The 24,657-nt window shown below is 43.9% G+C and overlaps 1 protein-coding gene across 2 annotated transcripts in view; it reads left to right on the top strand.

Moving 5' to 3' along the window:
* Positions 1–24,657, top strand: part of ctif (CBP80/20-dependent translation initiation factor) — a 423,275-nt gene that overhangs the window by 28,443 nt on the left and 370,175 nt on the right. The window lies entirely within an intron of this gene.

The following is a 24,657-nucleotide window of genomic DNA, read 5'->3' on the forward strand; positions in this document are numbered from 1 at the left end:
CAGGTTCGTATTTGTAGGATGTGTTGTGTTCAAGTTACATTCCGTGTTTGTCAATCGTTGTAAAGATGACAGGTTTCATTCATCGATTCGTTTCTTACTGCATCAATAAACAGCTCGTCTTCTTCTTTATCTGAGACCTGACACACTGCATGCACGGGTTTTTTACACTGTCTTCCTTTAGCGGGACATTGACTTTTTCCACCGTGTGCTTTGTTTCCGCAGTAGCTGGATTTATGAATATGCTTATCAGACGCTTCATATTTTTGCTGCCTTTTCAATTGTGTAATTCGGTTTTGTTCAGCTCTTTGGAACTGTTGCTTTTATCTGTGCACTGCGTCAGTTCACGTGAGCCACTCGGTGTACATGCATCGAAGGTTCCCAGCTGTGCTGGTGCCATCTCGTGCTATGTCCATGGCTGTATTTAATGTTACCTTAGTCCTGGCACTTAAAACTTTCTCTCGCAGTTTCGCTGAGTTTGTGTCAAACACCACCCTGACCATCTCATCTTCCTCTCCATAAGCACAGTCCTTCACCCGTGAATATTTAGTGGCAGTTTGCTATTGGATTGCCGCTGACGGACGGCCTTATATGGGCAGGCACTAAATTACAAACGCCAGCGCAGCCTGTCTATGAACTTAATTTAAAGTGTAGGTTTACATCGCTTTGTTTCAAGTAGCAGAACTCATGAACATGGTTGTATATGTCACTCGCTCGCTTCTTATTGTTTCGCTGCCTTCTCAATTATATAATGCATGTTTTCTTCAGCGCTTTTTCGAGGTCTTCCTGGTTTTCTATGTATGCGTGATTACGTGGGAGGCGTGATGATGTCACACGAAACTCCGCCCCACGGCGTTGAAGCTCATCTCCATTACAGTAAATGGAGAAAACTGCTTCCAGTTATGACCATTACGCGTAGAATTTCGATATAAAACCTGCCCAACTTTTGTAAGGAAGCTGTAAGGAATGAACCTGCCAAATTTCAGCCTTCCACCCACACGGGAAGTTGGAGAATTAGTGATGAGTCAGTGAGTGAGTGAGTGAGTGAGTGATTGAGGGCTTTGCCTTTTATTAGTATAGATGACCATTCCATATGCAGAAGAGTAGCCAGAGGCACCAAGTGCCACATCCAGATGCCAAAAAGAGAAACAGAATAGAGGAAAGGTAGTCATGGTTTAAGAATATTATGATGCTTATATTTCTAAAAAGAATGACTAACAGGGAGACGATGTGTACAGCTAATCAGCAGCTCTAGTCAGGGTATGCCGGACTAAAGTTGTGAGTCATCGGCCAGGATTTAAAAGCTGATGTTGATGGGGGCATCTCTAATATTAGCAGACAGATCATTCCACACCTCCAGGGCCCTGTAACTAAAAGCTTGACCCCAAGTGTGTTATTTTATTAACTCTTGAAATCGCAACCAGTCCGGCATCTTGAAATCTTAATGTACACACAGGTTTGTAAGTAACAATAAGCTTGGATGAATAAGCAGGGCCTTGGCCATTTAAGGCTTTATAAGTTAAAACGGGGGATTTTGAAATTAGCCCTAAGCTTGACTGGTGACCAGTGTAAGGACTTAAGAACTAACATTATTGTTTGTATTTCTGTATTTTGTAATAATTCTTACAGCAGCATTTTGAATAAACTGAAAGCTGCATGAAGAATGATTTGAATAGTCGCTGAATAACACATTAACAATAGTCAATCCTGCTAAAATTAAACGCATTAATTAATTTCTCAGTATTTTGCATAATTAGAAAACGTCTTGTGAGACATGCCCGAACATCACCAGACTGAGACCACATCTTTATAAACCACACGTTTATTTACAATTAAAGTCCACAGCACACCGTGCTTCCCAGCACCAACCGCCTTCAACACGGGCCTCTCTTTAAATGTCCATGGGCCGCCTTTCCTCTCTCCACGGGAGCCTCGTCCCGCTCCCACTCCCGACTCTAGCTCCCAGACTGTAGGAAGGCAGGCCCTTTTATTCTCACCCAGATGTGCTCCAGGTCTTCCTTCTGACGACACTTCCTGGTGTGGTGGAAGTGTCAGGAGAGCACTCGGAAGTACTCCGGGTGTCCCTAAAGGGATCCTCCTCCATCTTTCCGGGGTGGAGGAAGTAGATAATTCCCGGGCCCTGGCAGTGGCCATGGGCCCCAATGGGCTTGAGCCTCCTTGCTCTTCTTCCGTGGTTCTCCTCTGATCCAGGGCAGTTGCCCCCTCGTGGCCCGGAGGCCATCCATGCCACCTCCCGGTCCATCAAGGTGTCCCGGCTGGGTCTGGTCTCCAGCTGGTTGTGACAATCTTAATCTTATAACATTTTTAAGATGTTTTTGGATTGTTTTGTAATATGTGTTGTAAATGACATGCTAAGGTCAATGATATCGGCTAACTTGCTTACTGATTTTATAAAACTAATGGCAATTCCAACTGAGTTAAAGAGTGACTAAATGTTGTTGCAGTCAGCATCATTCCCTCCAAATAACCAACATTTTGTTTTTTTTCTGCATTCTGAGACAAAAAATTCTCATCCATCCACTCCTTTATGTGCTACTTCTATAAAATAAAAGGCACAATAAGAAAACAAAATATTATCAGTGGATGTTGTTTTCTTACATGGGAAATTAGCAGTGCAATTCTTTCAGCCATCCGTCGATCCATTTTCCAAGCTCATTTTATCCATTCCGGGATTGTGTGGTGCCAGACTCTGTCTAGATTGTTTCAATGATCTAATGTTCAAACCCAAGACCATACAGTAAGGAGAGAGTCAGGCCACGGGCAGTGCAATCCATGAAGCTCATTTATACAGAATAAGAAGCATCTGGAATTGAAGCCACATGGCATATCCCAATTTTGCTATGCATTCCCTCCCTCCCTCTCATTCTTCCTGTTTCGTTTGTCTGTATTTTCAAGGTTAATGGGCTAACTCATATGCATTATTTCTGCAGGCAGTAGACCTGCCTGGTGAGTTAAATGTCTGTATGCACCATATCCCAGCTCTGCATAGTGAGGTATTAATTAATTATTATTTGCTCTTGGCTCAGGAACTGGGACGGTGATCTTCGGTGAGGAGTGATGAATGGAAATGAATGACGAAATAGTTGCATGTGTTGAACCTGGCAGGCGGCTATCGATAAGGCAGTATACGAGACTTCAAGGTTCTCCCGTCACACTTGGGAGAAACGGCACTCTGCAGGCGTCTTCTGCAGCACACAGCTGTCAGCGTTCAATGGCTGTCTGGGCTGTTGCCTGAAGGGAATGACTGAAGACAACAGCAGCTGCCTCAGTTCGAAGAAAAAAAAAAATAAAATTGTGGCAGTATACTTGAGCTTTCTATCTGTATATTTTAGTAAAGTTACGTTTTATATTTTTGGTAGCATTAGAGCTCAGAGCCGGGAACGATGACTTAATCACACGTGGAATGACAAATATTCACTTGTTTTACTGGTTTGTAATATATTTACAGCATCTTGTATAAGGGGTTAGGGCACTTTACCATTTTTCATGTTCTGATGAATGAAGCAGCTTCTATGGTTCAGCGTTCTTCAGACTTTTGACATGAAAGAACAATGACTGATTGTAGGAAGAGGCTGACATTTGGCAGGGGGCTGATAAAGTATGTGAGCTTGGAGTATTTGCTCCTTTCTGCCAACATGTCGTGTGCTCCTTCAGCCACCATAATACCTCGCATAAAGGAGCAGTGCAGCTAAATTACATTAAAGCTTAGGAAAGCAGATGTTGAGAAAACTTTTGCGATCGGCCAATTTAGCGATCTTTTGTAGTGAAAATCAGCTGATTGATTGATTGAAGCATCACGAAAAATTATTTATAAGAGACCCCATTGATGTTCTTTTTACTTCGTTTATTTAATGTTTGCGTATACCATTTGCAAACGATTGCACTACTGCTTCAGTTAACATTTAATGACATAACGTGACATTTCATTGTGCCAACTCAGTATCATCAACTTACAACGCTGTAAAAAAAAAGTTTGACCGGATTTACTTTTGTTTTGTCTTGGTAGCGTAATATATGACTCAACTTTCCCCTTTTGTATTATTAATATGTAGCCTTTGTCAGAATGCCACAGAGTCTCACAGACTTATTACTGTTTATAAGGTATGTGTACCATATAATGTCTCCTCACCTTCTCCTCTACATTTATAACCTCAGGCAATTAGGTGTAGTAAAAGACAAGCAGGAGTTAAGTTACAATTTAAACAATGTATTATTGATAATATTCATAGAATAATAACAATATGCACAGTACACTTGAATATTGGCATCCATACATCCTGATAAATGCTGATGTGTAGTTTCAGGCAGCACACAGACTTGTTAGTTATTTTAAATGTCTCTAGTTCAGTCCTCATTTGTGCTCGGCTTTCTTCAGAACAGGCCACATGCCTGTCTCAACATGGCTTCCAAGCTGTGCTCTTCATTGTGTTGTCCTTTTCAGTTCATGGTGTGTGAGATGTTCTTTCATTAGTTTGGTCAGAGAGAGAGCAAGGGGGTAAAGCAAGCAAATTTATAGATTTTCTGTCCAACCCCTACAGCCAATAGGGCGTCATGGTACTTAACACTAGAATTACCAAAGCCTACGAAAAAACTTGTAAATCTGGCCAACCTTAAATTCCCTTTGCACCTCACTGTCAGCGTCTTTTGTCTTGTAAATGTGCTGATCAAGACAAGCAGCAAGCATCCTACTGTCCTGTCCCCCCACCGCCACAGAACGTGCACAAAGTTCTTCCAGTTCCAGCATTGATAATCTGGGTGTGAAGTGCAAGAGTTTTAGAATGGAAATAATATATCATTATTTGGAACACATGCATTTCATGTGTGTTCCATTTCTACAATAATCTGTATAAACACATTGTTAAAACAGAAACGTTTTTCATATTTTAGTAATAAGTGACAAAATGTAGACATAAACTACTGTACAATACAATACAATACAATACAGTTTATTTTTCTATAGCCCAAAATCACACAGGAAGTGCCGCAATGGGCTTTAACAGGCCCTGCCTCTTTACAGCCCCCTAGCCTTGACTGTCTAAGAAGACAAGGAAAAACTCCCAAAAAACCTTGTAGGGAAAATGGAAGAAACCTTGGGAAAGGCAGTTCAAAGAGAGACCCCTTTCCAGGTAGGTTGGGCGTGCAGTGGGTGTCAAAAGAAGGGGGTCAATACAACACAATACACGGAACAGAACAAATCCTTAATACAGCATAATAATACAAATTTTAGAAGTTCGGAGCAGAATTTAACAGTAGATGATATCACATAATAAGATTTGGATATTTTTAGAGTCCTGGAGACCTCATCCATCAAGCTGCCTCCCCATTTGGCCATTCCACGGCTGAAACGTTGCTCCGATGAAAGGACCCTCTTTCCCATGATTCCTGTGATCCTCCATCAGGGATGACTTTACCATAGGCAGGCAAACAACTTGGCAGGTGGGCCGTGGCACCAATTGCCACATTTGGGTACCGAGAACAGAAACAGAATAGGTGAGGGTTAGTATTCAATTCTAACTATCATGTCACTTATGTTACTTTACTGTATATACTATATAAACCCTGAAGTCCAAAGATCAAATAAACAGTTTCACAAAAGGTTCAAGGATGACACAACAGTTTCTGTGGCGCAGTGGAAAAAATTGCTGTCTTGTAATCAAGAGTCCCTGGTTTGATCCTGACTGTTGTCAGTATGGCTTTGACATCATGGACTATAAGACGTATACTAATTCAGCGTAAGCAGGAACAATCAATAAAACTGAATAAAAAAAAATTCAAGTGGCGGTGAGATACGAATAAGGCATATTCACCAGTGTTTCTGTGTTAGCTTTTATCCCTGTAGATTAGAGAATTTCCAGTTCAATTGCCTCAAAACACCACTCACATCTACAGTTATTCCCAGTTTCAAATAAAAACTAACAGTATCAGATCCCTTGGGAGGTGATGGTTGTGGGGGAAGGGTTTTATGTATCGTGATTGTGACTGAGAGAATAAAAGGGGAAAAAAAAAGTGCTAACTTTTACAAGTACTATCGATTTACACCAGACGCAAATCAAATGTATGTTTTTATTGCATAATATTAACAATAAGAGCAGCTCACTACTCAAAATGTGAGCCACTGAGCCACTGGAAGCTGCTGCGTTATCCATGAACCTTTTGTGAAAGTGGTTATTTGATCTTTGGACTTCAGGCTTTATACAGTATATAGTTTATGTCTACATTTTGTCATTTATTGCTAAAATATGAAAAACGTTTCTGTTTTAACAATGTGTTTATACAGATTATTGTAGAATCGGAACACACATAAATGCATGTGTTCCAAATAACAATCTATTATTTCCACTCATAAGCTCCAGCACTTCACTCCCAGATAATCAAACAAGGCATGAGCTGGGAGAACTTTGTGCACGTTCTGCAACGGTGGGGGGATGGAATAGCAAGCTGCTTGTCTTGATCGGCACATTTACAAGACAAAAGACGCTGACAGAGAGGTGCGAAGGGATTTAAGGTGGGCCGGATCTATGAGTTTTTTCGTAGGGTTTGGTAATTCTACTGTTAAAGGCTTCTGATAACAGCCAAACTTCAGACCAATGGGACAGAGAATACCTTCACACCTGTCCCCAAAACCATTTGTTGAGCTCAAGTTTGCCAGCTAGGCATCTGGCTTTCCTTTGGGGGTTGACTGAGAGAGCCCAGTAGAGAATCACTTGCCAAACTTATTTGAGGCACTTCACCCCAACCCTGTCGTAAAACTTACTATTCTGACTTAGTCCTAGGGGGTAAACATGAATGCTTATCACTAATGAAATACTAATATTACATTTGCTTTGCCTAAGTTACAAATAAAGACATACAAAATATTTATCGACTTGTATACAACATTTCATACCACCACAACTTTTTTACTGTTTGCTAAAGTTTACTCTTACCTTTTACTAAAGATTGTACCAGTAGAAGTATTTCCATTTAATGAATAAAAATTATATTACTTATTTCCATCAATGTTAAGATTTGAATGCATAGAGAAAGAGAGAGGTTAGGAGCATGCAGTGATATAGAGCATTGCTGCACCCACCACACGACAAACCACCTCAGGATCCCAAATTAGGACCCGACGGGTGACACCTCAGCACCACACTGGTTTGAATGGAGGGGACCAGTGTGAGGTTTTTTAACAGTGGCTGGAGTACCAATCCTGTCACCAGCCCCTGAATTTTTCCTGCTTGTGGGGTGGGATGCAGGTTAACGTCATACCCTGGATGGAGCACTGGCAGGTTTAGTGCCCAAAGGAGTAGAATCACTTCTGGCCTTTACGCGATTTGAACTGGCAACCTTCAGATCCCTATCCTCAGAGTCATCACTCTGCCACGTTTAATGCATAGAGAATTACAATTTCAATTTTTTTTTATTGAGTTATATTATATACATATCAAATTAAATTTTATTTAGATAAAGATAGATAGATAGATACTTTATTAATCCCAAGGGGAAATTCACATACTCCAGCAGCAGCATACTGATAAAGAACAATATTACATTAAAGAGTGATAACAATGAAGTTATAACAGACAATAACTTTGAATAATGTTAACGTTTACCCCCCGGGTGGAATTGAAGAGTCACATAGTGTGGGGTCTCCTCAGTCTGTCAGTGGAGCAGGATGGTGACAGCAGTCTGTCGCTGAAGCTGCTCCTCTGTCTGGAGATGATCCTGTTCAGTGGATGCAGTGGATTCTCCATGATTGACAGGAGTCTGCTCAGCGCCCGTCACTCTGCCACGGATGTCAAACTGTCCAGCTCCGTGCCTACAATAACAACAACAACAACAACATTTATTTCTATAGCACATTTTCATACAAACAGTAGCTCAAAGTGCTTTACATAATAAAGAATAGAAAAATAAAAGACACAATAAGAAAATAAAATAGGTCAACATTAATTAACATAGAATAAGCATAAGGTCCAATGGCCAGGGTGGACAGAAAAAACAAAAAAAAAAACTCCAGATGGCTGGAGAAAAAAAATAAAATCTGTAGGGATTCCAGATCATGAGACTGCCCAGTCCCCTCTGGGCATTCTACCTAACATAAATGAAACAGTCCTCTTTGGATTTAGGGTTCTCATGGAAGGACTTGATGATGATGGTCACATAGACTTCTGCCTTTTAATCCATCCATCGGAGCATCATCGCCACCACCACAAAGAAACCAGAAAAAGAAACAGAAGAGAGAGTAGGGGTCAGTACGGATTTTAGAGCCACCATGAATAGTTATTATGAAGAATTGAACATACAGAGTATCAGGATTAAGTTAAATTAAGATTAAAATGAAGTTATAAAAAGGCCATGTTAAAGTAATGTGTTTTCAGCAGTGTTTTAAAGTGCTCTACTGTATCAGCCTGGCGAATTCCTATTGGCAGGCTATTCCAGATTTTAGGTGCATAACAGCAGAAGGCCGCCCGCCTCACCACTTCTTTTAAGTTTTGTTCTTGGAATTCTAAGGAGACACTCATTTGAGGATCTTAGGTTACGATTTGGAATATAAGGTGTCAGACATTCTGATATATAAGATGGGGCGAGATTATTTAAGGCTTTATAAACCATAAGCAGAATTTTAAAGTCAATTCTGAATGACACAGGCAACCAGTGTAGTGACATCAAAACTGGAGAAATGTGTTCGGATTTTCTTTTCCTAGTTAGGATTCTAGCAGCTGCATTCTGCACTCGTTGCAAACGATTTATGTCTTTTTTGGAGCCTACCTTCCTCACCAGTTTGTCCAGGCGTGAGACGTCCCACTTCTTTATGCTGCCTCCCCAGCACACCACCGCATAGAAGAGGGCACTCACCACAACCGTCTGATAGAACATCTGCAGCCTCTTATTGCAGATGTTGAAGGACACCAGCCTTCTAATGAAGTATAGTCGGTTCTGTCCTCTCTAGCACAGAGCATCAGTATTTGCAGTCCAGTCCAATTTATCATCCAGCTGCACTTCCAGGTATTTATAGGTCTGCACCCTCTGCACAGTCACCTCTGATGATCACAGGGTCCATGAGGGGCCTGGTCCTCCTATAATCCACCACCAGCTCCTTGGTTTTGCTGGTGTTCAGGTGTAGTTGGTTTGAGTCGCACCATTTAACAAAGTCCTTGATTAGGTTCCTATCCTCCTCCTCCTGCCCACTCCTGATGCAGCCCACGATAGCAGTGTCGTCAGCGAACTTTTGAACGTGGCAGGACTCCGAATTGTATTGGAAGCCTGATGTATGTTGGCTGAACAGGACCGGAGAAAGTACAGTCCCCTGCGGCGCTTCTGTGCTGCTGACCACAATGTCAGACCTGCAGTTCCCAAGATGCACATACTGAGGTCTGTCTGTAAGGTAGTAGTATAGTGTAATTATCTGTCATAATTTGTTATTTGTCAGTACAAATTATACATAGTGAAATGCTTAGTCACTCAATTCCCATGACTGTGCCTTGAGACGAATATAAAAGGGACAATAACAATACAGGCGGGCAGTCAGTCATTTCCTAACCCGCTTAGTCCTGAACAGGGTTGGGGGATTTGTCTGCTGCAGCTCATCCCAGCCAGAATAAACTCTGGACAGGGTGCCAGTCCACAACAGAATAACATTATTTAAATTTTTAAATTCAAAATTCACTTAGTGTTAGTCAGTCAGTCTGATTGTCCAACAATGGGTCACGGGGGCTTCTGGAGCTAATCCCAGCCAGCACAGGGCTCAAGGCAGGAACAAACCCTGGGCAGAGTGCCAGCCCACCGCAGGGCACACACACTCACACACCAAGCACAATTTAGGATCACCAATGCACCTAACCTGCATGTTTTTGGACTGTGGGAGGAAACCCACACAGATATGGGGAGAACATGCAAACTCCATGCAGGGAGGACCTGGGAAGCGAACCCAGGCCTCCGTACTGTGAGGCAGCAACGCTACCCTGCACCACCGTGCTGCCCACTAATAGAATTATCAAGATGGAATTAATAATAATGTCGTGTTGTTTCTTAACCTGCTTAATCCAGTCTAGCGTATCATGGAGTGCTGAAGCTTATCCCATCCTGCATAGGACACAAGGCAGGAATAAACCCTTTACAGGGTGTGACTATGCGGGTCCTGCTCCATGTTTCCTCCTTACTTCTGGGAACATCTTGAACCCAAGATTGTCGGTAATGTAACCGGATAAGCTGGTCTGACAAATCAAACTGAGCAAGAGGATGGTGCAGAAGTGTCCAAGTGCATTTATTTAAAGCAAAACCAAACACAGCATCCAAAGTGCAGTGCTTCAAAATTATCCTTAAATTAATATACCCTAAAAACAGGCTGAATAAAGAGGAGGCTAAAAATCCAATAAGTAATTCCTTTAAAACGAGGTTAAAAACAGCAGGCTTAAAGCAGTGTCTTAAAAACCCAGTGCCTTCACTTTTCGTCTGATGGCTCCTCTGCTTATCCCTCTCAGGCCTGGCAGCAGAGGAGTCGCCCCTTTCAGCATGTGCAGCTGCCTTAAAAAGTAACGTCAGACTGAGACTCGGGTTCCCCAACAACCAGAGCGCTCATGTTGGGACTCTCCATCCCAAACCTCCACGACTCCCGCTGCCTTCTGTGGTGAGCCATCCTCGATCCTGGTCACTCCTGCTCCTCTGAATTACTCAGCAGGAGTCACCCAATCCATCTGCCCTGGCCCTGAATGGCAGCCAAACACCCTGCCAGGGCTCTCTTCCCAGCTGCCTGCCATTTCTCCATCGATCCTGCTCTCTCTTGCTTGCTCCTGCACCGGCTCTCCAATTCTCAAGCCGCCTTCTCACTTAACCTCCATCCTTCTCTCTTTTCTTTCTTCCTCCCTTCTATTTATAATGGGGATGTTGCACCAGGTGTGGTGATTAGCAGCTCCTGGCATCAATTACAGCACCTGTGCACTTCAGTATGGAAATGCCCATACCCGTATCACGCCAGGGGACCGCTCCGGCCACACTAACCCCGCCCCCTCTTAAAGCGATTATTTAAAATGGCAAACAGCCGTGGACCTCACTTTACCACACAGGGTGCCAGTCCATTGCAGGGCAAACACACACACACAAACGCCAATCCACCGAAACTGCATGTCTTTGGCCAGTGGGAGGAAACCCGCAATGACACATCAGCGTCACCACTGCACCACCATGCCACCCTTATTAACAATAGTTATAATAATAACAACTAAATAGATGACTTCAGTAATGTGAGAAAGTTAACAACGGTGCACTGTGTATTATCAGACGCCTTCCTTATTCAAAACTTGGATGGATTGTGGTCAGAAGCTCCTCCTGGGTCTGTCTGAAGTGGACTTTTACACAGCGTTAGCGTTTACCAGACTGCAGCGCAGAGAAGAGGCTGGTTTGCTTGTGTGACATGTAGCTTGGTGTAGACGTTAGAGGTTAGAAAGTGCACACCCTGTGATGCGTTCAGCTGACTGCACCACCCTCAGAAGATCCTTATGTTATTTCCCAGTCCAGGTGGTGATTCTTCCTGTCAGAATACTTTCGATGGCGGATGTAGAGAAGAGAAGAACATCTGGTAGGGCAGCTGATACAGACGTTGCCTGACCTTAGATTATACTTTATTTGTACCTGAGGGGAAATTAAAAAACTGCATTGGGTATTGAAAATGGTATTTCTTTGCATCGTGTCAGAGTTTGAAATTGTGGTATCGTGACACCCCTTAGTCTTAACAATATTGTATTAACCACCTCTGCTCCATCACATGGCAACTTTCACTCATAAGGGACCAGTTTAGAGTCTCCAGTTGATTTAAAGAAAATGTGAAAATGATGGGAACGCTTAAGCTCTTGCGGACGTGTGAGGAATTGCAAGTCCCCAGCAAAAGAACGTTGGGAATACCCAATTGGTCGTCTTCGTGTACTTCTTCAAACGATAACAAAAGGTGCTCTGAGGTGCAAAAGCAACAAAATAACAAGAAAGGATTGGCAGACGGGCTTAAGTTTGGGATGGGGCGGAGTCAGGACCCTCTGGGGGCGTCTTCTCTGTAAAAATGAGAGGACGTGGAGAGCGACTGTGCCCACTCCCTCTTGCCCCAAGGTGGCATTACATACCTTAGAGCAGGGGTAGCCAGCTCAGCAGTTGGAGTGACGGAGGTGGGATTACATCAGGGATCGGCTCCGAGCCCTTTCTTATTTGCAATGGTGATGAACAGGTTGAGATTAGACAGGGGTCCCTGTGGACTATGATGTTTGCTGATGACATTGTGGTCTGTAGCGATAGTAGGGAGCAGGTTGAGGAGACCCTGGAGAGGTGGAGATCTGCTCTAGAGAGGAGAGGAATGAAGGTCAGTAGGACCACCAAGACAAAATACATGTGTGTGAATGAGAGGGAGGTCATTGGAATGGTGAGGATGTGGGAGTATAGCTGGCGAAGGTGGATGAGTTTAAATACTTGGGATCAACAGTACAGAGTAATGGGGATTGTGAAAGAGAGGTGAAGAAGAGAGTGCAGGCAGGGTGGAGTGGGTGGAGAAGAGTGTCAGGAGTGATTTTATTATTATTTTAAAATTATTTTATTAATTTTATTGTAATCATTCCTTACAAATAGATCAATTTTTTCAAAAAATAGGATTTAAAACAAATCGAACCCCACCCCTGAGAAAGAGAGCATGGCCAACGGAGTAATACTTAAAGCTTGTAAGCATACCTATATTGATGAGTTTAATAGGGCAATAGAGATGAATGGAGAAGAAAAAGAAATGCGGAGAGAATTACTCCTTCTTATTCTAAAATATTATTGATGAGATCCTGCCAGGTTTTTGTAAAAGTTCTGCCCAGATCCTCTAACTGAGAATTTGATTTTTTTCCAATTTCAAATAGTATAAAACATCGGTTTCCCACTGACTTAAAAGAGGAGAGTTAGGATTCTTCCAATTTAGCAAAATAAGTCTGCGTGCCAAAAGTGTAGTGAATGCAATCACAGTTTGTTTGTCCGTCTCCACTTTAAGCCCCTTTGGAAGAACCCCAAACACGGCTGTTAATGGGTTAGGAGGGATTGTGACACCCAGGTTGTCTGAGAGGTAATTAAAAATTTGGGTCCAGAATGATGTAAATTTGGTGCAGGTCCAGAACATGTGACCCAGTGAGCCCAGAGCTCGATTGCAACATTCAAAGGTTGACTCTTGCCCTGGAAACATTTTGGCCAATTTTAAGCGAGACAGATGTGCTCGATATATAATTTTGAGTTGAATAATTGTATGCTTTGCGCATATGGAGCTCGAGTGAATTCTCTGCATTGCTGTCTTCCACTCCTTTTCTGAGATGTTGAGTGAGAGATCCTTTTCCCATTGTCCTCTTGGATCTTTGAAAGGGAGAGACTGTAAAATAATTTTATATATTGCAGAAATGGTGCCTCGAAATTGAGCAGGTTTTCATTCTAACCCTTTTCTTAATGAGTGACCTGTTTTTGCTGCTAAATGACTTCTTTTGAACTAATTTTAATTGTCTTGTTCTCAGACCCCCTTAATTGTGTCTTTTTCTTTGCCAAAACAATAATGAGATACAAAATGAGCCAAGAGTACTGGTGTCCACCAAACAATACCTGAAAATAAAGAAGGTCTCAGGAATGTCGATCTGCTCAGCTCCACAAAACATTTTAACAGCGCTCTTAGAAAAGAGAAAATCAGCAGTTTTGTAAATGTCTGCTAATGTACCACGAGAGCAGCAACAAGCCATGGGATTAAAGAACGGGTTTAATTAACGACAAGAATCGGCACCTCATTAAGCAGCTGGTTGGAGTGAAATTGGTTGGAGTTTGAGGCCCTGACTGAGTTGGTCTTCTGTTGGCTCCCTCACTTCACATTTCATTTCTGTTTGGGTGCCATTTAAGGAAAGAAATTAAGCAATTCAGAGGAATGGTGAAGAAATTCAGGGGAACAAATCTTAAAAAAACAAATCAATTAAAATGAATTCAAAAGAAGTTAATTAGCAGCACAAACAAGGGTTAGAATGAAAACCTGCAGCCACGGTGGTCCTCCAGGACAGGAGTTGGCGACCCCTACCTTAGAGGAACCCTGTGATTGATCCACAGACGCACACGCATGACGCTTTGAAACGCTGTGTATTCTCAATTGATAAAAAATGAGCAAAATGGTTTGATCTTCTTCTTAATACAAAGTCTTCACTTAGGAGGATTACAAGTCGAAGCAAACTGCAGCCTGTGAAAGGTTTCAGTTCAGTTTGATAGCCTACTAAAGTGGGTCTGTGAAAATGCTGCCCACTGACTGCGGAATTATTCAAATAGCCCACCGGCTTTGTCGGTGCTCACATACAATCAGAAGACATTCAGGCAAATGATATAAAAGTGTCTGGCAAATCTCTGAATGCTCTGCGCAGCACCTGCACCTGTTTGGTCCTGTTAGCAGCTTGGCACTGTCTTATTTAGAAATTAATCTCTTTGGCTTCCTTCCTTGACCCCGGAGCCTTAGTAGCTCGTGAATTTCCAGTGGTGTTTAGCTTTCCAAGCCAAGAGAGAGCTGCGGAGCTGTGAAAGTGCTTTCTTTGGCATCCAGTCACACCGGCCAAGCAAATGCTTATATTGAATGAGGTAACGTAAGAACGAAAATGACTGGGTTGGTTTATATGCTGTGGCAGCCTGCTATTTCAGAATAAAGCCTGTTGTTCTCCCTTATTATTTAAGGAGCCAGATAATCAGCGGCAAACTAGTACAAAGGCAAATATCAGTTCACATTATGTGTTAAGATTTGCTCCTCGTAAACAGCAGCCACGTGACATCCGCACCAACTCGGGAAGATTGTAGTTGTGTGTAATAAAATTATGTTTAACAGCAGGGCCTCTATGGTGTAGGAGATGGATATGCCAGTTCATTTCATCTCACAACAAGTTTTTGAGCTTTCAAGAAAGGCAAAATTTCTGCTGAGTGCTTTCTAAGTAGCTCTTAATGTCTCTGTCAGTGAACATCCTTGGTCTTTGTTAAGGAAACTTGATGTCGACAAGCAGTATTTAGATATCGCTCTGTCCATTCTGATTTACTAAAACACTGAGACAGCAAACCACCTTTATGAATTCACCCTCTTTTTCTTTGGCTGCTCCCATTAGGGGTCGCCACAGTGGATCATCTTCTTCCATATCCATAAGATTCCTCGTCATCTTGTTCTGTTACACTCATCACCTGCATGTCCTCTTTCACCACATCCATAAAGTTCTCTTAGGCCTTCCTCCTCTCCTCTTCCCTGGCAGCTCTATCCCTAGCATCCTTCTCCCAATATATCCAGTATCTCTCCTCTGCACATGTCCAAACAAACACAATCTCACCTCTCTGACTTTGTCTTCCAACCGTCCAACTTGAGCTGACCCTCCAATGCCCTCATTTCTAATCCTATCCATCCTCGTCACACCCAATGCAAATCTTAGCATCTTTAACTCTGCCACCTCTACCACCTGTCTTCTGCTTTCTGGTCAGTGCCACCATCTCCAAGCCATATAACATAGTTGGTCTCTCTACCGTCCTATAGCCTTTTCCTTTCACTCTTGCTGATACCCGTCTGTCACAAATCACTCCTGACACTCTTCTCCACCCAGCCTGCACTCACTTCTTCACTTCTCTTCCACAATCCCCATTACTCTGTACTGTTGATCCCAAGTATTTAAATTCATCCACCTTCGCCAGTTCTACTCCCTGCATCCTCACCATTCTTCTGCCCTCCCTCTCTTTCACACACATGTATTCTGAATTGGTGGTCCTAATGGCCTTCATTCCTCTCTTCTCTAGAGCAGATCTCCACCTCTCCATGGTCTCCTCAACCTGCTCCCTACTATCGCTACAGATCATAATGTCAATCAGCAAACATCATAGTCCACAGTGACCCCTGTCTAATCTCGTCTGTCAATCTGTCCATTACCATTGCAAACAAGAAATGGCTCGGAGCCGATCCCTGATGTACTCCCACCTCCGTCACTTGTACTGCAGACCTCACCATGGTCGCACTTCCCTCGTACATATCCTGTACAACTCTTACGTTCTTCTCTGCCACTCCCGACTTCCTTGTACAATACCACAGCTCCTCTCAGTCACCCTGTCATAAGCTTTCTCCAGGTCCACAAAGACGCAATGCAACTCCTTCTGGCCTTCTCTAAACTTCTCCTTCAACACCCTCAGAGCAAACATCTCATCTGTGGTGCTCTTTCTTGGCATGAAACCATCCTGCTGCTCACTAATCATCACCTCCCTTCTTAACTGAGCCTCCACTACTATTTCCCATAACTTCCTGCTGTGGCTCATCAATTTTATCCCCCTGTAGTTACTGCAGTCCTGCACATCCCCCTTATTCTAAAATATCGGCACCAGTACACTTGTTCTCCACTCCTCAGGCATCCTCTCACTTTCCAAGATTCCATTAAACAATCTGGTTAAAAACTCCACTGCCATCTCTTCTAAACACCTCCATGCTTCCACAGGTATGTCATCTGGACCAACGGCCTTTCCATTCTTCATCCTCTTCATAGTTGTCCTTACGTCCTCCTTGCTAATCTGTTGCACTACCTGATTCACTATCTCCACATCATCCAACCTCTTCTCTCTCTCGCTCTCTTCATTCATCAGCCTCTCAAAGTACTCTTTCCATCTGCTCAACACACTCTCCTCGCTTGTAAGTACGTTTCGATCTTTATCCTTTATTACCCTAACCTACTGCACATCTTTCCCAGCTCGGTCCCTCTGTCTAGCCAATCGGTTTCCGTCCTTAGTGTCCAACCTCTCATACAACTCATCATACGCCTTTCCTTTAGCCTTCGCCACCTCTCTCTTCACATTGTGCCTTATCTCCTTATAGTCTTGTCTACTTTATGCATCTCTCTGACTATCCCACTTCTTCTTCGCCATCCTCTTCCTCTGTATAATCCCCTGTACTTCCTCATTCCACCACCAGGTTTCCTTTTCCTTCTTCCGTCTGTTTAGATGAATTCACCGAAGTTCTTAAACGTTGAACACTTCCATATGTCTGTATTCTGTTTCAGCATTTTGGGGAGCTGAAGTAGTAACCAGCACATGGCGAGCCTTCAGTCTTTGGCTAAACACACTGACACACATTTAGTCATACTGGGCCTATTCAGAGTCACTGATTAATCTAAACTGTCTGTTTGTGAGATGAAGGAAATAACCAAAGTGCACCGAGTGTGCAAGCTAAACACAGACAGTGACCGGGCCAAGAATCCAACCCAGATACCTGAGGCGGTTAGGGGGCAACCACCTTACTATTTATACAGGGAGATTCACTTGCCCGAATATTCTGTAATAACTCTCACTAGGATGAAGCAATCTGAATGAAACAACGTGCAATGCAATGTGCAATGTGCTCCTCAGTATATGGAGCTTCGAACAAGCCGGGATGCCCCTGCGTTGGAGCGATGAGTTAGGTGCCGGACAGCCTTCGCAACGTTTAGCCTCCATTTGCAACTTCTGGGTGCGTAGCGCCCGTACCCCTTCACTCAGTCACACGACTTCTCATCAGGATGGTTGTGTACCATATTGACCAGAGTGTCTTCATGGTGTGAACCTGTTGGGTCACCAGTTCATTTAAGTGATATCAGAATCAACTGGATGTTCGTGAGTTCATGGAAGGTTACTTCCAGCAAGATGGAGCAATCTGTCACACATCGGCAGGAGCATGGCAGAAATTGAGTCCTTCTTCGACAATAGGGTAATTTCAAAGGGGCTTTGGCCACCACGGTCACCAGATCTGACACCAGCAGACTTCTTCCTGTGGGGTATGCTAAAAAGAAAAGTGTATCAGAACAAACCTTGCACTGTGGAAGATTTGAAGGAAACATCCACCGTGAAATTGCTGCTATTCCCATCGAGATGCTTGCCGATACGTTCAGGAATATGGATTACACTGATGTCAAGGTATAGAGCAGATTTGTTTGGTTCAGATTGCTTCATCCTAATGGGAGTTACAACAGAATATTCAGTGGCTCATTCTAGTGAATCTCCCTGTAGATAGACAGAAAGATAGAAATAAAGAACTTTATTTGTCCCCAGGGGGAATTTTGGCTTTTTGCAGAAGTTCTTTAAATAAATACATGCGTAAGTTGATAGATAAATAAGTAAGTAAATCTCTCTCTCTCTCTCTCTCTCTCTCTCTCTCTCTCTCTCTCTCTCTCTCTCTCTCTCTCTCTCTCTCTCTCTCTCTATATATATATATATATATATATATATATATATATATATATATATATATATATATATATATATATATATATATATATATAAAGGCTATATAGTGCCCGACCCGGCACAGACTTACGCAGAGGCACTTGTAAAACAAATAGGCTTTTATTTTGCTCTTCAGCCACAGGCCCAACACAGTCCCAAAAGCACAAAACACAAACTTTAAACAACCCTTCCTGGTATCACCACTCCTCCCAGGCAACCTCGTCCTCTTCCTCCCGATTTTGGCCACGAATGAAGGGAGGCTGCCCGTTTTATAGCCCACCTGGAAGTGTTCCACGTGCTTGACCAGCTGGTCCTGATTGCACCTCCGGGTGGGGCTGATAACTCGTCCATTCGGGTTGTTGGCTCCCCCTAGCGGCCACCCCATCTCCCAACCAGGTTGTGGAGGATTCCATGTCCCATGGAGCCACGTGGGATACTGGGAAACGAACAACGGCCGGGAAGGCTGCCACCAAGGTATTGAACCGTTCATGGTGGCTCCCCCGGAACATATGCAGCAGGGGTGTCCTGGCCGGGCATGGGACCCGGCTGTCCGTCACAATATATATATATATATATTGTGGAAGTTGACCCGGACACAGACAGGCAGACATGTTGTTAAAACACCACCACACGTTTTATTTTCAATATATACAAATGATATGGTCACTCAGACCCCAGTCACGTGCACAATTACCCCAATCACAGTCCTGGCCACAATGCCTTTCTCTTCGGGCCGCCTTCACAGCTCTCCTGAGCTTTGTCCTTCCGCCTCCCGACTCCAGCCTCGAATGAATGGAGACGGCCCCTTTTTTATCGTTCCTGGATGAGCACCAGGTGTTCCCGGCATTCCTCCTCTGGCCACGCCCCAGTGTGGCGGAAGTGCCGGCTGTCCTCCCGGCTGCTCTCCGGGCGCCATCCTAAATCTTCCCCCCAGCACTTCCTGGTGTGGCGGAAGTGCTGGGGTAACAGGTCCCCAAGGCATTGGGGCGCCTCCTGGCGGTGACCACGGGCCCCTACAGGGTGGAGCTTCCATGCCCTGTACCTGTGGCCCTCAGAGCAACCCAGAAGGCAAACCCCACGTGATCCGGGGTGGGCACAGACCCACATCCGGTCCCTCATGACGTCCCGGCCGGGTCATGGCCCCTGGCATCCCTGACAATATATATACACAGTGGAACCTCGGGTCACGACCGTAATTTGTTACAAAACTCTGGTCGTAACCCGATTTGGCCGTGACCCAAAATAATTTCCCCCATAGGATTGTATGTAAATACAATTAATCCCTTCCAGACCGTACGAACTGTATGTAAATATATTTTCTTTAAAGATTTTTAAGCACAAAAATAGTTAATTGTACCATAGAATGCGCAATGTAGTAGTAAACTAAATGTAAAAACATTGAATAACACTGAGACAAACACGCAGGCTTCCGCTAAGCTGCTCGCTTGCTCTTGCTCTTGCACCGGCTTTCTCCTCCTGCTTCCTGCATTCTCCTGCAACCTCCCATTCTTTCCTGTTCTCTTCTTTTACCCTTTAGCCGACTCGCGCTTCTATTTATAAAGAGGACGTGGTAGTTGTGGCAATCAGCAGCTCCTGAGAACAATTACGTATGCGGACCGCTTCTCACCTGTGCACTTCGGTGAGAAACGCACACGGAACTGGCTTGTTCGTCACCCAAGTGTGTGGTTGTGAACAGATGCAAAAGTTTGCCGAACGTTTTGGTCGTAACCTGATTTGTACGTGTTCCAAGGTATATAAAATTCAGCATCCGTTTGTCTGTCTGTCTACTTTTCACGAGAGAACTACTTAATGGATTTAGATCGGGTTTTTTTCTATAATTTGTTTGAATATTCCGATTGATTCTGTGACTTCTCTCATTTCGCTATGCATCTTAGTTCGCTTGCGGTACTGATTTATATGCGTAAATCTGAGAAACATGTATCTGGCCGAGGGGAATGGAGGCGAGGCCTTCCTCACTCACTCACCAGTTTCGGTGCATGTTCCTTAACTCCGCTTAGCTAGCGAACGAGAGAACAGTTGAATTCAACTTTGATATTTAAAATAAAGTGCTACTTAGATCCTGATGAGTTTGACTCCGGATATTCTCTTAAGTGTATGCCACATTGAAAAGATAGATCGCAATTCAGATTGTGGATCGTGATATGATTTTTTTGGAAAGATTGCCAACCCCTAATTTGACTAATCAAGTTTTCAAATTTATGTAGGATTCATTAACCCTTTTGTGAGTTACTTGAAAAGGGGTTGTGAGCTACCTGTAGTTCGCGAGCGACGTGTTGGAGGTCTACAGTAAGGCCTTGCGGACACTGCGTTTGTAAAATATGTTCTGTAGTGAAGGGAGAGGCACCCCAATAATGTTCTCTGCTGTCTTCACTATCCTTTGCAGGCGCTTGCGGTCGGATATGTTGCAGTTGCCATACCAGACAGTGATGCAGCTGGTCAGAACACTCTCAATGGTGCCTCTGTAGGACATGGTGAGGATTGAAGGGGGAAGACTTGCTCGCTTCAGCCACCTCAGGAAGTGTAGTCTCTGCTGGGCTTTCTTGATTAGTGATGAGGTGTTATGTGTCCACGTAAGTTCGTCACTTATGTGCACACCGAGGAACTTGGTACTCCTAACAGTCTCCACTTCGAAACCGTTGATGCTGAGTGGGATTTGGGCAGGATATGATTTTCAGAACTCCACGATTATCTCTTTTGTCTTGTCAACATTGAGAGATAGATTATTGTCTTCACACCATGTAGACATTCGTTCCACCTCATCTCTGTATGCTGTTTCATCATCCCTGCTTATCAGACCCAGCACCGTCGTATCATCTGCAAACTTGATGATGTGGTTGGTGTTGTGCGTGGCTGTGCAGTCGTGAGTCAGCAGGCTGAACAGCAGTGGACTAAGCACACAGCCCTGTGGCGCTCCAGTGCTCATTGTGATGTTGATGGAGGTGTTGCAGCCTGTCCGAACTGACTGGGGCCTCTCTGTCAAGAAGTCCAGGATCCAGAGGGTGCCAATCAACATGCAATGCATTGCTGCTCTTCTGCACCATGATAGTAAGATTGTGTAGATAGAAAGAAGTGAGAGATGATTATTCCTGAGTGCAATGATGGATCAATTCTGAATGTGAAGTCCTTTTTCGTTTTTGACTTTTTGTTCTCTGCACACAATGCCCATTGCATACTTCCTTGTTACTAGCTTTAATGGAATATTCCACTCAAAAATTATATATATATTTTTTTTACCTGTTACTTTCGCCACGTATTGTAGTTTGTAGTTATGGCTGAGAATTTTTTTTAATGGGCAGCAGTGATAAAAAGTTCCCGATATAATGGACGTCTATGATGATCAATGCTGGACCACAGCATAAAAAACATCCATGAAAATAAAAATGTCACCTTTACTCATATCACACAACCCACCTGTGAAGTCACCCAGTCGTGAACTCACAACATGCAAAATAAATTGTCAGTCAGATTTGTTCACCTTCCAGACACATCTGAGGTAAGCACTTCCACTCCAGGACACCAGGGGGTTGCAAAGCTAACTCTTGTACCTCCCTTATCACCCAGAGACAACGCCCACTGAGGTCAGTTGACCCCGCCCCTTCAGGTCCGGCAGCTATAAAAGCGAGGCACTCCTGATAGGGTGGCGTCTCATTCAGGAGATGAATTGACCCGCATTACGGAGCTCTGATCCTGTGACCCCTGTGTGATGGTTTTGATGCCAATGGCTAAACTTTTGTGTTGTTAACCCCTTTATACAATCACCTGCCTGTCATTTTCCATTTGCAAGTAAACGCAGTGGCCTAAATGCCACCCCAATATTTTTTTCGAGTCCTGTTCTTCCCTCGACCAACAAAGCATTGCTAAATAAGTGCAGTTCTTCCTGAAAATCAGAGCAGTGCACTGAACTGAAGACAGGACTCTGGACCATTGAATGATCTGGAAAGGCTGGATGGACTTCAATTCAGAAGTTAGTTTCCGCTGCATGCATTCTTTGGAATTTCTGAAAGTAAGATTCTTAAAGAACTTGGTGGCAGAAAGCCTTCTGCATAGTGTGGCTAGGCAATAATAATAATAATAATAATAATTTGTCGCAACTGGTAATTAGTTTATATTCACAGGGCTGAACTGGCATCCTTGTAGCTTCTAGACTGGCCGCATTTGTCTTTGGGCCTCCTAATTTGTTGTCATTTTGTGGTCTTCATTTAAATTTCATTTAAAATATGGCAACTGCAGACGAGGGTGGATATGCTTTTCAGTGATCGTCATCAGTGTTTTGGAGACAGCTTTTTGTCATTTCTTCTGTTTGTGCTCAAATCACACACTTGTGCTGCCTACTGGCCTGTAAAAATTGCCAAAAGAGCTGCGCCGAACAATTGCTGACTGTATGTGGCCTAATAACCTACTATAAGTATTGCCAGGGTGCCCATGGCTGCCACTGCAAATCCTCTTTGTCTTTGTTGAATTTGTACGCTAATTTAAGGAGGATTAGCCCAGGATCAGGTGAATGTGGTGACAGTCCCCTTCTGCTTAGCCTCAAGGTAGGGTGCCAGGGCATATGGAGGATAGGATTAGGATGAGCACTGGCCCTAGGAAGGGTGTCTGTGGTCTGACTACGTCTTATGAAATATTCAGTAGGAGTGTGTGGTGTGGTGGGGCAAAATCACAGTGAGGTACAACATTAACTGATGTTGGCATATGCCACGCTTTGAAATGTTAAAAAGAACAGCAGTGGGGTTTACGTTGTCATCTTAAAAACATGATAATATACAGTGCCCTCCATAATATTTGGGACAAAGACATGTTTTTTACTTGATTTCCCCCTCTGCTCCACAGTTTAAAATTCTAAATCAGACAAGTTAGACATCATGTTTAAAGTGCACATTAAAGACTTTCTTTTAAGGGGATTTGCAAACATTTTGGTCACACCAACACTTTTTGTACATGGACCCCCCATTTCAGGGCACCATAATGTTTGAGATATTTGGTGTCACAGGTGTTTCATGGCTTCATAGGACACCTCGGCTTGCTTCTGGTCTTTGGAGTCTGTACATAGATAGATAGAAGTTGCCGTTGTTCAACATGAGGACAATAGTTGAGTCAATGAATGTCAAAGAAGCCATTAATAGGCTGATAAACAAGAATAAACCCATTGGAGATGGATGATCTAAATCAACTGTAATCAGTAATCACAAAAGGACTGGTAGGCCAAGGGTGTATGTACCCAAAAAATAAGTCTGACTGCATTCTCGTACCATTGCTCACGTACTGAAGTGTCAGCAGGCACTTTTCGTGGCATTACACATGTACTTTGTGAGCATGCCCTTGTCGTTGAAAAACAGGAAGCTCTGCAGTCTACTTGTGACTTTACGCTGCAGTCAAGTCAAGTTGGGGAGCATGCACTGGTACAGTGTGTTGCTGCACCCACTATACGATGAAACAACTCGGGATCCCGGTTTGCAACCCCCCAGTCAGTCCAGTCCCACCCTCCAGAAATGACCCTCTATCTGCCGCGGCCAGGTGTTACGTGGGTGACCCCTTGGCCTGGTCGGGTCCCTAACAATGAGGATCTTATGAGCTGGATCACCCTCTGGGAAACGCGTCTCATGGCCGTAGCGCTGTAACTGACGCTCCCTCACAATGCAGGTAATGTGCCTCATTCGGGACTCCATGAGCAACACAAAGTCAAACCAATGTTACCCAAGGATTTTCAAGAGAGACACAGTACTAAAGGAGTCCAGTCTTCGTCTCAGGTCACTGGATAGTGTCCATGTCTCGCAACCATATAGGAAGACAGGAAGCACCGGGACTCTAAAGACTTGGACCTTCGTCCTTTTTCAGATATCGGGAGCGCCACACACCCCTTTCCAGCGACCTCATGACCCCCCATGCTCTCCCAATCCATCTACTGACTTCATAGAAAGAGACACCAGAGTCATGAATGTCACTGCCGAGGTAAGTAAACCTCTCGACGAGGTCGACACTCTCTCCGCAGACAGACACACTGCTGATGGCCGTGCCCAAGAGGTCATTAAAGGCCTGGCTCTTTGGTTGTTGTCAGGACACTCGCAAGCCCAGACACTCAGACCCCTCACTCAGTCTCTCAAGACCCCCGATCAGAGCCTCCATTGACTCCGCGAAGATCACAGCCTCGTCAGCCAAGTCAAGATCCGTGAATCTTTCTTCATCAACAGATGCCCCACAGCCGCTGGAACCCCACAACCCTGCCCAACACCCAGTCCATACAAGCATTGAACAGAGTAGGAGCAGAACAGACACCTGACGAACCCCAAAATCAACTGGGAAAAACACAGAGGGTCCTGCCTCCACTCTGCAGAACACTCACAGCACCAGTGTACTGGCCGGCCATGATATCCAGCAACCTCGAGGGGATCGCGCGAACCCTCA

The sequence above is a fragment of the Polypterus senegalus genome, chromosome 7 (assembly GCF_016835505.1).
Source record: "Polypterus senegalus isolate Bchr_013 chromosome 7, ASM1683550v1, whole genome shotgun sequence".
NCBI lineage: Eukaryota > Metazoa > Chordata > Cladistia > Polypteriformes > Polypteridae > Polypterus > Polypterus senegalus.